This window comes from Pundamilia nyererei, unplaced genomic scaffold (assembly GCF_000239375.1).
Source record: "Pundamilia nyererei isolate P.nyererei 1_Seehausen unplaced genomic scaffold, PunNye1.0 scaffold00033, whole genome shotgun sequence".
Classification (NCBI taxonomy): Eukaryota; Metazoa; Chordata; class Actinopteri; order Cichliformes; family Cichlidae; genus Pundamilia; species Pundamilia nyererei.
In genome coordinates, this window is record NW_005187434.1 from 2,808,293 (window position 1) to 2,818,988 (window position 10,696).

The following is a 10,696-nucleotide window of genomic DNA, read 5'->3' on the forward strand; positions in this document are numbered from 1 at the left end:
GTGTGTGTGTGTGTGTGTGTGTGTGTGTGTGTGTGTGTGTGTGTGTGTGTGTGTGTATATATTCGTCTACAGTAGCACATGCAAAGGATTTGTATGTGTATCTACACTTCCTTGCAGAGTCTGTGTAATCAATTTGATGAGAAAACCATGCACTGGAAAATCAAGTTGCAGGTTGCATCTATACTAATGAGGTTTATGTGATGTCACTGTAATTGGAAATACATACTGCACACAGCTGATGAAATTATTTGGACCTGGCTAATGTTTCAGATAGCCAATCGTAGCAGCTACGAATTCCCCCACCACTCACTCCCAACTGAAGTGCTGATCTAAACACAAAAAACGCGTATGATTGTGTTGGACAAATTTGTAATTTTAGCCTTGATTGTATGCAAGCCACTCTGGGCAGTGGTGTGAAGTGAGAAGGCTAAAGGAGTTCATCCATTCTTCAAAGCTTTACTGTTCTGTTCCCTGTACGATTGAGCTGAAAGGCTGACCAGAGGAGAGAAAAAATAAGAAAGGTTTTACATCTTGCATCTAATTTTAAATTTTATTGTAAGCTTGCACAATTATGACATGCGGAGAAAGCCGGTTTGTCTTTACTGTGATTAATGCATTATGTAATTCTTTAAAACCAATAAAAGAAGCGGAAGTTTTCTTTCTTCCCCCTCCCCCCTTATTTTTAACATTTTAAAATTTAAAATTTTTTGCTTCCCTGTTCTTCTCTGGCTCCATGAGAACGGGAGTGTCTCACACACACGCTGTACATGCACAATAGTGTATCGGTATTCTCTGGTTCCTTGGACAGTTGTAGGTATATCTGGCTGACGGTTCACACAATAGAAATGAAGGTAAGTAAATTTATGCATGGAATATAATTGTTAGTGGGGGCAGTGGAGCAGCATCATCCAATCTAACAGCCACAAATAGCAACCTCTCAGCAAACATTTCATTACTGCTGACAAGTGTTTCGGTGGATTGTAATTGGAGATATCCCCTCATCTAAAAGCCCTCCTTACTTCACCGATTGCCTCCTCTAGTACACTTTTTTTTTTCTCCCTCTTTCCCATCATAAACTTCTTCGTGGGGTGCTTTGTGTCCCCTGATGATATCTTGCAAATGTTAATTTAAATTCAAATTTTAGTGTGTGAAGTTAATTAGTTGCATAAGCCAGTGGCTAGATAGGCCAGATTTAGCGATGGGATCTTACGACTATGTGGCACTTGGCTGATTTGAGATACAAGGAGGCTTTGTTTTGTATTAAAATTCTGTGTTTTTATTGGCTCATGCTTCTGGGGGTTAACGACACCAAGATATGCGGGTCCAACAAACATGAGGTGTGATATCCCTTCCAGTTTAAGCACTGTATCAGATCAGTGGTGATCATTTCTACAGGTGATTGCAGATATATGTTGAACAAGAGGGTTTTCTTTATTTTTTACGTTTAGACTGATATCATTTTGTTTCTTGAAGGCATAGATTGGGTTGAAATTCCATGCAGGGGGATGGGGGGGAATGCTTTCACTCACTGATACTTCCCTGATGTAGGGGGACAGTGATGAAGGGCCTTCCACCATCAGACAGTGGTCTCAGGAAATCGCACAAATTCCAGTGCAGGTTAAACATGCACATGTGTGTGAAAAGTTGAAAACCAAGATGAAGCATGATAAAAGATGTTGATGAAAAGCGTGAGAACATAAGGTCTAAACACAAATGTGGGTTTTACAGGGAACAGCCCAGTGTTGGCCGAAGAGCGAAATCAGCTGCTCAATTTGCAACTTACAGATGCCTAAAGGGGGTGGTGACAATAAAATATACAACAAGAAGAATGAAGCTGTACCTTTACAAAAACACAGTACCTGGAACTTTGCTGATTTGACTTTTATTCCAGTAAAGCATTGCTTAAAGCACGGATCCAGGCTGTGTTTATTTACATCAACTCCCGAGACCGTTGGCATCAAAGTGCACGAGGACCAGTAAACAGCAGCACTGTTATCCTGGCTGGTTACATGATACTGACAGTGCAAATCCACGTTTTACCCAAAGTGTCCTGCAGATGGCAGGCGCACCATTCACGACGACGGTCTGCAGATCTGATCTGAGAGCGGCTCAGACAAAGAACACCACGGGGCACGACGGCCTGACATTTAAAACCAGTGGGAACTGCTGTCTGGAACTGGATCTGTTTTGTTTATTATGTATCCTTTCCATATTTAAAATTATTATTATTATTTTCTAATAATTGACGGATGGCTCAACCTATATTATTAATATTAGTAGTAGTGATAGTAGTATTCCTTTTATAAATACTACTGTTGCTGTTGTCGAATTACAAGGTACACACTAAATATAACGCAAAAAAGAAAAAAACAAAACAAAAAAAGCCAATTTTCTTCATTACTTAGCTCACGGAAAAGGTTACGCGTGATTCCTCGTGGCATTATCCAGATTTGGAAAGTACCTTTAAAGACACGCGCGCCCTCTTTTCACCCCTCACGTGCATACACGCGCGTACATACATATCTGCTTGAGCTTACCTGCTGGTAGTGGCGGGAAATCTTCGCTAATGACTAAACAAACAGAACAAGGCAGAAACACGTCAATTAAATTACGCTTGTGTGTGTGGGGGGGGCCCTAAATGAACAAAATGTCAAATACACATATCAAAACTTAAATGAAATAGCCGCAAGGATGCGGGCAGAAGAGAAGATTAAAACTCAAAGGGATACCGAGTCTCCAGCGCCCTGAGGTGGTGAAACTGAAGGAGATACAAATAGCAAAAGTGAACACCATTCTCTTTAATAATTTCAGCCTCAACTACAGAGACAAAGGCGCTGAAAAGGAGATTTGTGTCTAATAGCTCTGGTCCATTATGAGGTTGCTGTAGTCAGTATTAAACTGTGCGTATACACCAAAATGCAAAGACCGGCAATAATGTTAGATTTAGCATCATTTCAAGAGATTTGTGGGCTGTTGTATTTTGCACTTATTGTACCATTGTTTTCCCAATCCGTCTTATAACAGGGATAACTTACATTCTCCATGTTTTCTTTTTCTACTCACCATAAAGGCAATCAAATTAGCTAAAGTGTCAGTTTACAACAGCCCCTCTTAGACTTCCTTATATTTTCCTTATATGATTGGAACAAAAAAAAAAAAGAACAATTTTCACAGGCTGGGCTAATCACCTCTGAGAGAAAGAGTGGGCGTTGACATCAAACTGAACCGTGGAAATGGAACAGGAATTAGATGCACTTAGCCATCACATGTTAATGGCAGCAATCAACAGCCAATTACCCAGCGTACTTGAGTACGTTGACAAGTGCAGGTGTACCCTACAACTAACACAGGTCTCTTTCGCGCATTTCCATAAAATCGACAGTAAACTCCCTCTCTGATTGAGCTCGCATGTTTCACTGAGGTTGCAATTAAGCGACATTGTTAGGGAAGTGTCAAGTGTGGATCATGAGGAAAAAAATACCTCAAGGGCAATAATAGCCTAACGTGCATTAGATCTGGATGCATGTAAATCCATAAAGCTGGTATTTGTTTGTATTAAAAGTGTCCTTGTTGCTTTGAGGGAGGGTTAGGCTGCTCCTGCTGATTTGAACACTTTCTGAATCAGTGCTCAGAAATGTGTTGGCAGGCAGCATTTGTACAACTGGACAGTGCAGTGGTGTCACTGCCTGGCATGGCCCTCAAACTGAACATGATCTCGGCTGAAGATCTGCTGCTGATGCTGATCATCTCTGTCATTGGGGTGGATTTCAGGGCTCAGCTATGGCTGCTGCCCTGACAAGCCTCGGAAGGCACATGCGCACACACACATGCATGAGCTCTACACACACTGTGAGGCCAGCGTCCCGGCATGACCTACTTTGATTATTCTGTCCTTAAGCAACAGGTGATGGGCTTCCCCGGATGTCATCTGTGTCGTTGGCCTCTGTTCAGAGACAGCATTCAGGACCCAGGGAGAGCTGGCTGGCAACATGCCCGATCTACAAGTGAGCTGTCCTATCACTGACATCAAGTAAGCCGAAGATGTCATGTCTTCATCTTGTGAGAGTTCAATCCCCCTTTCAGGATGGATCAAGCTCTCTGTCACTGGAGAGAGGGCTGTGCAGATAAGTGTAGTCATACTTCCTCCCGGGAATGTCTAGCAAATAACCTGTGGGGTGCAGGCATGCTTAATAAAGGCTGCTTTATTGGTGATCATGAAGCAATATATTTCCCCAACTTGCTTGTGTCCTAGGGGGCGACACTAGAATCAGAAAACTCAAAAAACACATTTATATCATTTGCGAATATCGACAGAAATAATGCATGTTGTATGAGCCCCGCATGACTTGATATTCAGGCTAAAGTCCATCTGGTAGATATCCCTGTAAGTTGTAGCAGTGCCCAGCTCTGATATCAGCAGCTGGTGGAGAGACTCCAGCTCAGATTGTGCAAAGCTTAATATGATGTAGGAAGAAAAAAAAAAAAGGAACACGTAAAGATGAATCAGCATTATAAAACCATATTTTGGAAAGAACACTTTAACAAACAACAACAACAACAAAGAATAATTTGGCCCAGTGGTATCATTTGAATAATGAAGGGTGACATAGTAATAGCACACCCCTCACGTGAAGCAAACATGTTTCACTGCATTCAATATATTACAATGACCACTGACAGTCCATTAGCTGTTGAGAACAACCTGTTCATTCCCTTCTCCTTCTATCTCTTTTGTTTGCCCTCAAGCTGCTTGACTTGTTCTACTTGACTCCTGAACCATTTTAATATCAGGCTGCCATGGGTTTCCTTCCTGTAAGCCAGTGTCTTCATATTTCTGTTTCAGCCCTACCAGACTGAGAGATAAAAACCTCGCTGGTATACTCTCCTAGTGTGTATTAAAAGCGGCAGTGACCCTGTTAACGGCCCTTTTAAAAAACAGGGATGAGAGTGCGCAGGAGGAGCACAAATGTTGACTACGATATTTGTGTAAATATCAAGCAACACCTCTGCACATGTGAGGTCTTAGGATAAAGATGTTTTGTTTTTTTTTGCAAACTGCCAAATAAATAAATAAATAAATAATAAAACATATATTTTTTTAAAGTACAGTGTTGGCAAAAATCAAAGAGATCAATATAACTCAGAATGCCGGTTCAGTTTTGTTTAGGGCTTAATGCAATAGCTAGTTAACAGTTCATATTAATCACTTTTGAAATGACATCAATAAAGCAGTCCAATGGAAAAATGGCAATTAAGCCTTTATTGGCCCAACGTGATCGGTGTTGTCAGAGGTCATGTGCAGCCATCGCTGGCACTGTGTGTGTGTGGACGCACAAGTTTGTGTGCTGGCGCGCGTTAAATAATGCCCAACTTTTCCCCCCATGACAAACAGCCTCCATAAAGGATGCAGCCTGTCTCACTGCAGCAAAGCGCTTACGTGCCGTTTCTCTGTCACCGGCACTTCATTGCTTACTCGCAGAGGAGTCCACAATGCTATATATTAATTAAGGATTTCAGAAACAATAATGGTGACAATAAAGACAGTCCTCCCTCTTTGTCCTCCGTATTCTGCCGTCAGACGACATTAGGAGGCATGTGAGAGGAGCTAGGGGAGGAGGAGGGGATGGCGCGATAGAGCCCCCTTCTCTCCGGAATGTAATCTCCCCGATGTTACATGGTGCAGCCTAAACTGATAAATTGCAGATTAAATGGCGGCCACACTCCACTTCACCCTGCAGCCCGCACCACACCCCCTTAGTTCCTCACATTTTTGCTATTCACTGCCTTCTTGGCCTGTCAATTCTGCCTAATCGTGAGAGGCACTAAAACACCAGGTCTTGACAGAGCTAGATCAAGAATGATGAACATCTCTCAATGGCAAAAGACTCGTGCTCCTAACTCTACTAGAAGGCTCGCATCACTTATGCAGAAATCAGCGGCGTGCCAGCATCCAGGAATTATGCCTGCTGACAGGAGATGCATGAGGTACGCATTGTGCGGCTGGAGCAGCCTTGACAAGTTATAGTTAACTGCAGCAATGGCGACCCCGAACACAAAGGATACAGCGGCTTATTAATGGTGGAGCATCCATGTCAATAATCCCTGCTTTTGGGTTGTGTCCAGAGTCATGCATCTTGCCACTACAAGTGGCACGCGCGGTTAGTTTTTAAGGCATATAAACACACATACTGACACACACAGACACATACAAAGCACACGTGGCCTCGGCGTCTGTGACCGGAAAGCTTTCTTTTCCTTAATGAATGGCACAGCAGTAGGGAAAAAAAAAGAAAGGTGAATTTAAATATCAATGTATATGTCTGTGTTAAATTATTTATCTGTTTCCTCAACAACCAAGCCCGGGGAGATGCACTGCCTCCCTCCTCCTGACCTAATCCATGAGCGTGAATACAAAGAAATAAGTCATTAAATTCCTAACTGCATGTTGCTGATGTCGTCTATGGAAATATTTGTAATGTATATTCTAATTTTTCCGAATAAATTAGGCAGTGTTGCATTTCCATGTAAATTTATTCAAGGCACAAGGAAGAGAAGTGTGGGGGGTGCGCTAAGATCTGCTAGATTATGCATAATTGTGGTATTGTAGCCCTTATTTCTACATCTAGCTCCGTATTGCGTGGTCATTAAATTCTAAAATAATGGCAACCTCACAGCTTCTCTGTCCTAATTGCCCCCTTCCATACAGTTGCCTCTTCAAGACAATATGATGAAGTGTGCTGTGGGATGTGTTAATAAGATGGCATTTCTAAACTGAGCAGGACAATACTTTTGCAGTTGACTCGCCGCGTATTGAGTGGAACGACTTCGCTCGCTCACTCACCTTCGCGTTTGTTTTGCCTTTTGACTTTCTGATGAGTCAAAGGAGGCAAACGGCTGAGCCCGTCCTGACTTGTCAGGATGAAAGTGGGGATTTCGGCCTGTCTCCGCTCATCTCTATATGTGCAGAAATCAAAGCGGGGAAAAGCCTCATTAATAAAAAGACACATCTCTAATCCACTCAGTGGTTGGAAGGAAATTTCTTTTAATGAAATGCAACATGTAACCTAATTGCACGGCTGAACCATGTGCACAGTATACATTTCAAAGGGGAAAAAATATGCACAAATTTCAAAAGTAGAATCTCTCGACTGAGACTGGATATGATTGAGAGAAGGGGAAGGAGAGATCAATCTTTGTGATGATGTGTGAAAAGGGCAAGCTCTTCGCCCAGCATGTACTTTTCCTCATTACCTTTCATTTAGCAAGAGAGCATCTTGATGCTAAATAAACAACTCAAACAGAGTCTGCTGTTAGTTTTCTGCGGCCGCTATGGAACCCGCGTGTCCTCGTCTGTGCATATTTGCAAGCCCGCATTTCACACTGTAAGCTTTAGTTGCATGCTTGCATGATAGAAGGTTATTATAACGTGCTTAAAGTGTCCCCCAGTGGACATTTTATCCATGCAGAGACTTGGAGGACTCATCAGCAGCAGTTCTCTGGGCCTGCGCCCCTTTACGCACACAGGCAACACCCCCCGGAGTGTTTCCCACGTAGCATAACCCACCTAAACATCCTGTCCGCTCGTTCCTCCTCTGACGTTCAGCTGTGCTTCATCTCCACATCCTTAAAAGCAGAAATTAATGACAAGCACAAAGCTGCTCATTTATAATTGCTTCATTATACTGCTGTGCTCTCCTGACAATAATGGTGTTGCTGGTGTTTTTCTAATTATATGGCATTTTTTTTTTTTTTTTGCTTGTTATCAAGGACTTCAGGTAATTGTGGAGAAAATAATGACTGCCTGCCTGCCTGCTTCCTCTGTCTCTCATGGATTGCACATCACAAAAAAATCCTCAGTGCTACCAAGAACCTTATCAAGGAGACCGTTGGGTTGCCTTTTAAAAGCCGACTCCATTTACACTGCTAGTCATCAGCGGCCCAGCGTCTCGAGCGTCTCTAATGAGCAACTTGTACTGTGTTTAACTGAAGGTTTATGACAGTCTACAATTAGCTTCTAGACTCAAATCACAGGATTTCTCGTTTCTTATTTGTTTTCTGTGCTGGCTTCACTGAAACTTCTCTTACCACTCGAAGTGGCCGGGGGAGGAAAAATAATCTAATATGAGGCTAATAATACGAAAAAAAAAGCACAACCCGTTCTATGACCATATGTGTCTCTTATGAAAAGTCCCAAATATGATTTACATCAGTGATGATAACATCACTAATAATGCTGTCTGTGTAGTGTGATTTCATTCAACTGTGGGGCCCATTAATGATTTGCATTTAATACCCGGTGCGCTCTGCTGTTCCTTTTCTGTGCAACATTGCCGGATATGGATGATGACATTATAATAATTAAAGAACATTATGGACAGAGGGCGCTTCGCTATTTGCTACCATGCGTAATGGCGGCCAAGGCTGTTATTTCTATTTGAAGAGTGCATCCATGTGTGAAATAATAATACTCCCTCCAGGAATACTTTTGTCATATTTTATTCGTCAATATAAAAAAAAAAGGAAAAAGAAGAAGAAAAAAAGACGGAGCAGAAAAACATAATAAAAAATGAACGCTCGCTCTTCATTTCCATCCTTCTTCCTTTTGTTTTTAATTCTGCTGTTGCAGCATCCAGCACACCATTGCTGTCTGAAAACCTCAGAGGCGGACTTAATTAGTTGCTAAGAGAAAGCTGCCAGTGGTGGGGAGCTAAGAGAGTGGGGCAGATTTTTTAGTTTGCTCTGAACTTTGCTAATTATCAGGTAGGATGTAATTTTCTCCATTCCCAAGAGGCGCCCAGCAGAGAGCTGCGCCAACGAAAATGGAGAGAAACAAGGCTAAACCTGGGAAAAGTATGAAATATTGACTGTTCTCAACTAATCCTTTTGTTTCTATTTCTTTTTCCAGTTCACCAGGATTTTTTTTTCTTAACTTCTTCCCCTGCCACTTCTGGACGTGTGATTATAGCCTGATGCGGTGACACATCGCGGACACTTACCTGAGAGGGTGTGGGAGAAAACGTTTGCACAGAATAGTGATCACGGACAGGTGGAAACAGGATGTAGTGTGGCTCAGAATGTGGGGGGGGAGTGAAGCGAGCGCGTGGCGTATATCATTTATATCCAGCAATGTCGGAGCACTGACAGGGACTGTGTTTAGCAGGTTCCTATCCCACATGCATCACATTATGATTCTGAAGTGCCTCAGACGAAAGAGGAGGTTGAATTGCCGTTGACCTGAGTGAGCTAAAATGACATAGATTCAGACAAATAGAGCACTGAGCTACGCGGGGAAACAAGATGGATGTCTAGTGGCAGCACATCTGCACGGGCTCCCTCTCTCCCTCTCGCCGCGTTGCTGAGCCCAAACTTTTGACATTTTCGCCACGTCTGAGGCGGCGTGGATGAGCACTTAACGGGCTCGCGTACATGCAATTTAAAACTAAGAAATTTGTCATTTTCTCAATTTGCGAACACATTTCTTCCAACTTCGCCATGGCTCGGGGAAGATCCTTTAACTGCACGCCAACTTGACACCGGCGTTCAGGACTGTTTGGAGAGCTGTGTTCTAAATTGTCAACGGGAAGTTTTCCGAGCAACTTTTTGCAAGCATTCCGGTTTAAATCTTGGCAGACCCTTCTGTGTGTGTGTGTGTGTATCACCATGGTTGCGGCGTCTAATATGCACGCCCCAGTGCATTGAGAAAAGAGAGCACTTCTTCCTCACTTGGTTTAATTGTCCCTCAGAGACCTGAGGAATTGGAATCTAAGTGGAATACCAGTCTCTTTCTCCAAGCCTCACCCCACCACCACCCCCACACCCTCTTTCTCTTCCTCTCTCCAGAGTTGGAGCGGGGCCCTCGGAGACTCTTGATTTGGCCCCTGTCTTTATTTCATCACAGGCATCTTCTCAGCACAGCCCTCGTTCTCGGTGCTCGAGCGCCTCAGCGTTAGGCTTTATTAACCCCCTAAGCAAGAAGTACCTAAGGGAGGTCAGACGCTGGTCGTTAAAAATCTATTGTGACTTGTCTGAAAAATGAATAAATGAGCACATTATTTCCCGCCCGTTCCACCGGCCCGGTGCACTGTTTGTCTAATCAGTTGCGGGAGCAGGAAAAGTCAACCAGGGTTGACATGCACATTTTATTTAAGTTTTTGTCTGTCAGAGGAGTTTAAATGTGTAATGAACAAAGGAGTGGTGATTTGAAATATAATCCCATTACACTGATGAAATTACAAAGACGGTGAGGGTTCACAAATCATGCTCATTGTTTTCTATCATGAGCGATGCCCCTGTTGAGGTTGTGGCGCGAGGAGGAAGGGCAGGCTATGAATGAATAGTGACAGCACTGTAAGGGGACTGCGAGTGCAGCAGCGGCCTGGCCTCGGTGCACCTCCCTGTGCACGGAGATGCTAAAGTGTTTTCTTGCCTCTGCCTCGGCTCAGGATGAAACAGAAATGCGAAATTGGAATGAGAGAGTGCTGCGTTTCCTGTCACGAGTAGACTGAGAGGAAATTCTTGGATTCTTTTACTAAAAAGCTGGTTAACAAAATTAGTCATGTGGCTTTAAGCCAGCAGAAACAACCGGGGGATTTTAAGACATCTAGTAGTATTTTGTTTTTAAATATTTGATTCGGAAAACATTTCTGATGCCTCAGTGACCACAGCACATGGCTGTTATCAAGATTTGTTTACTACT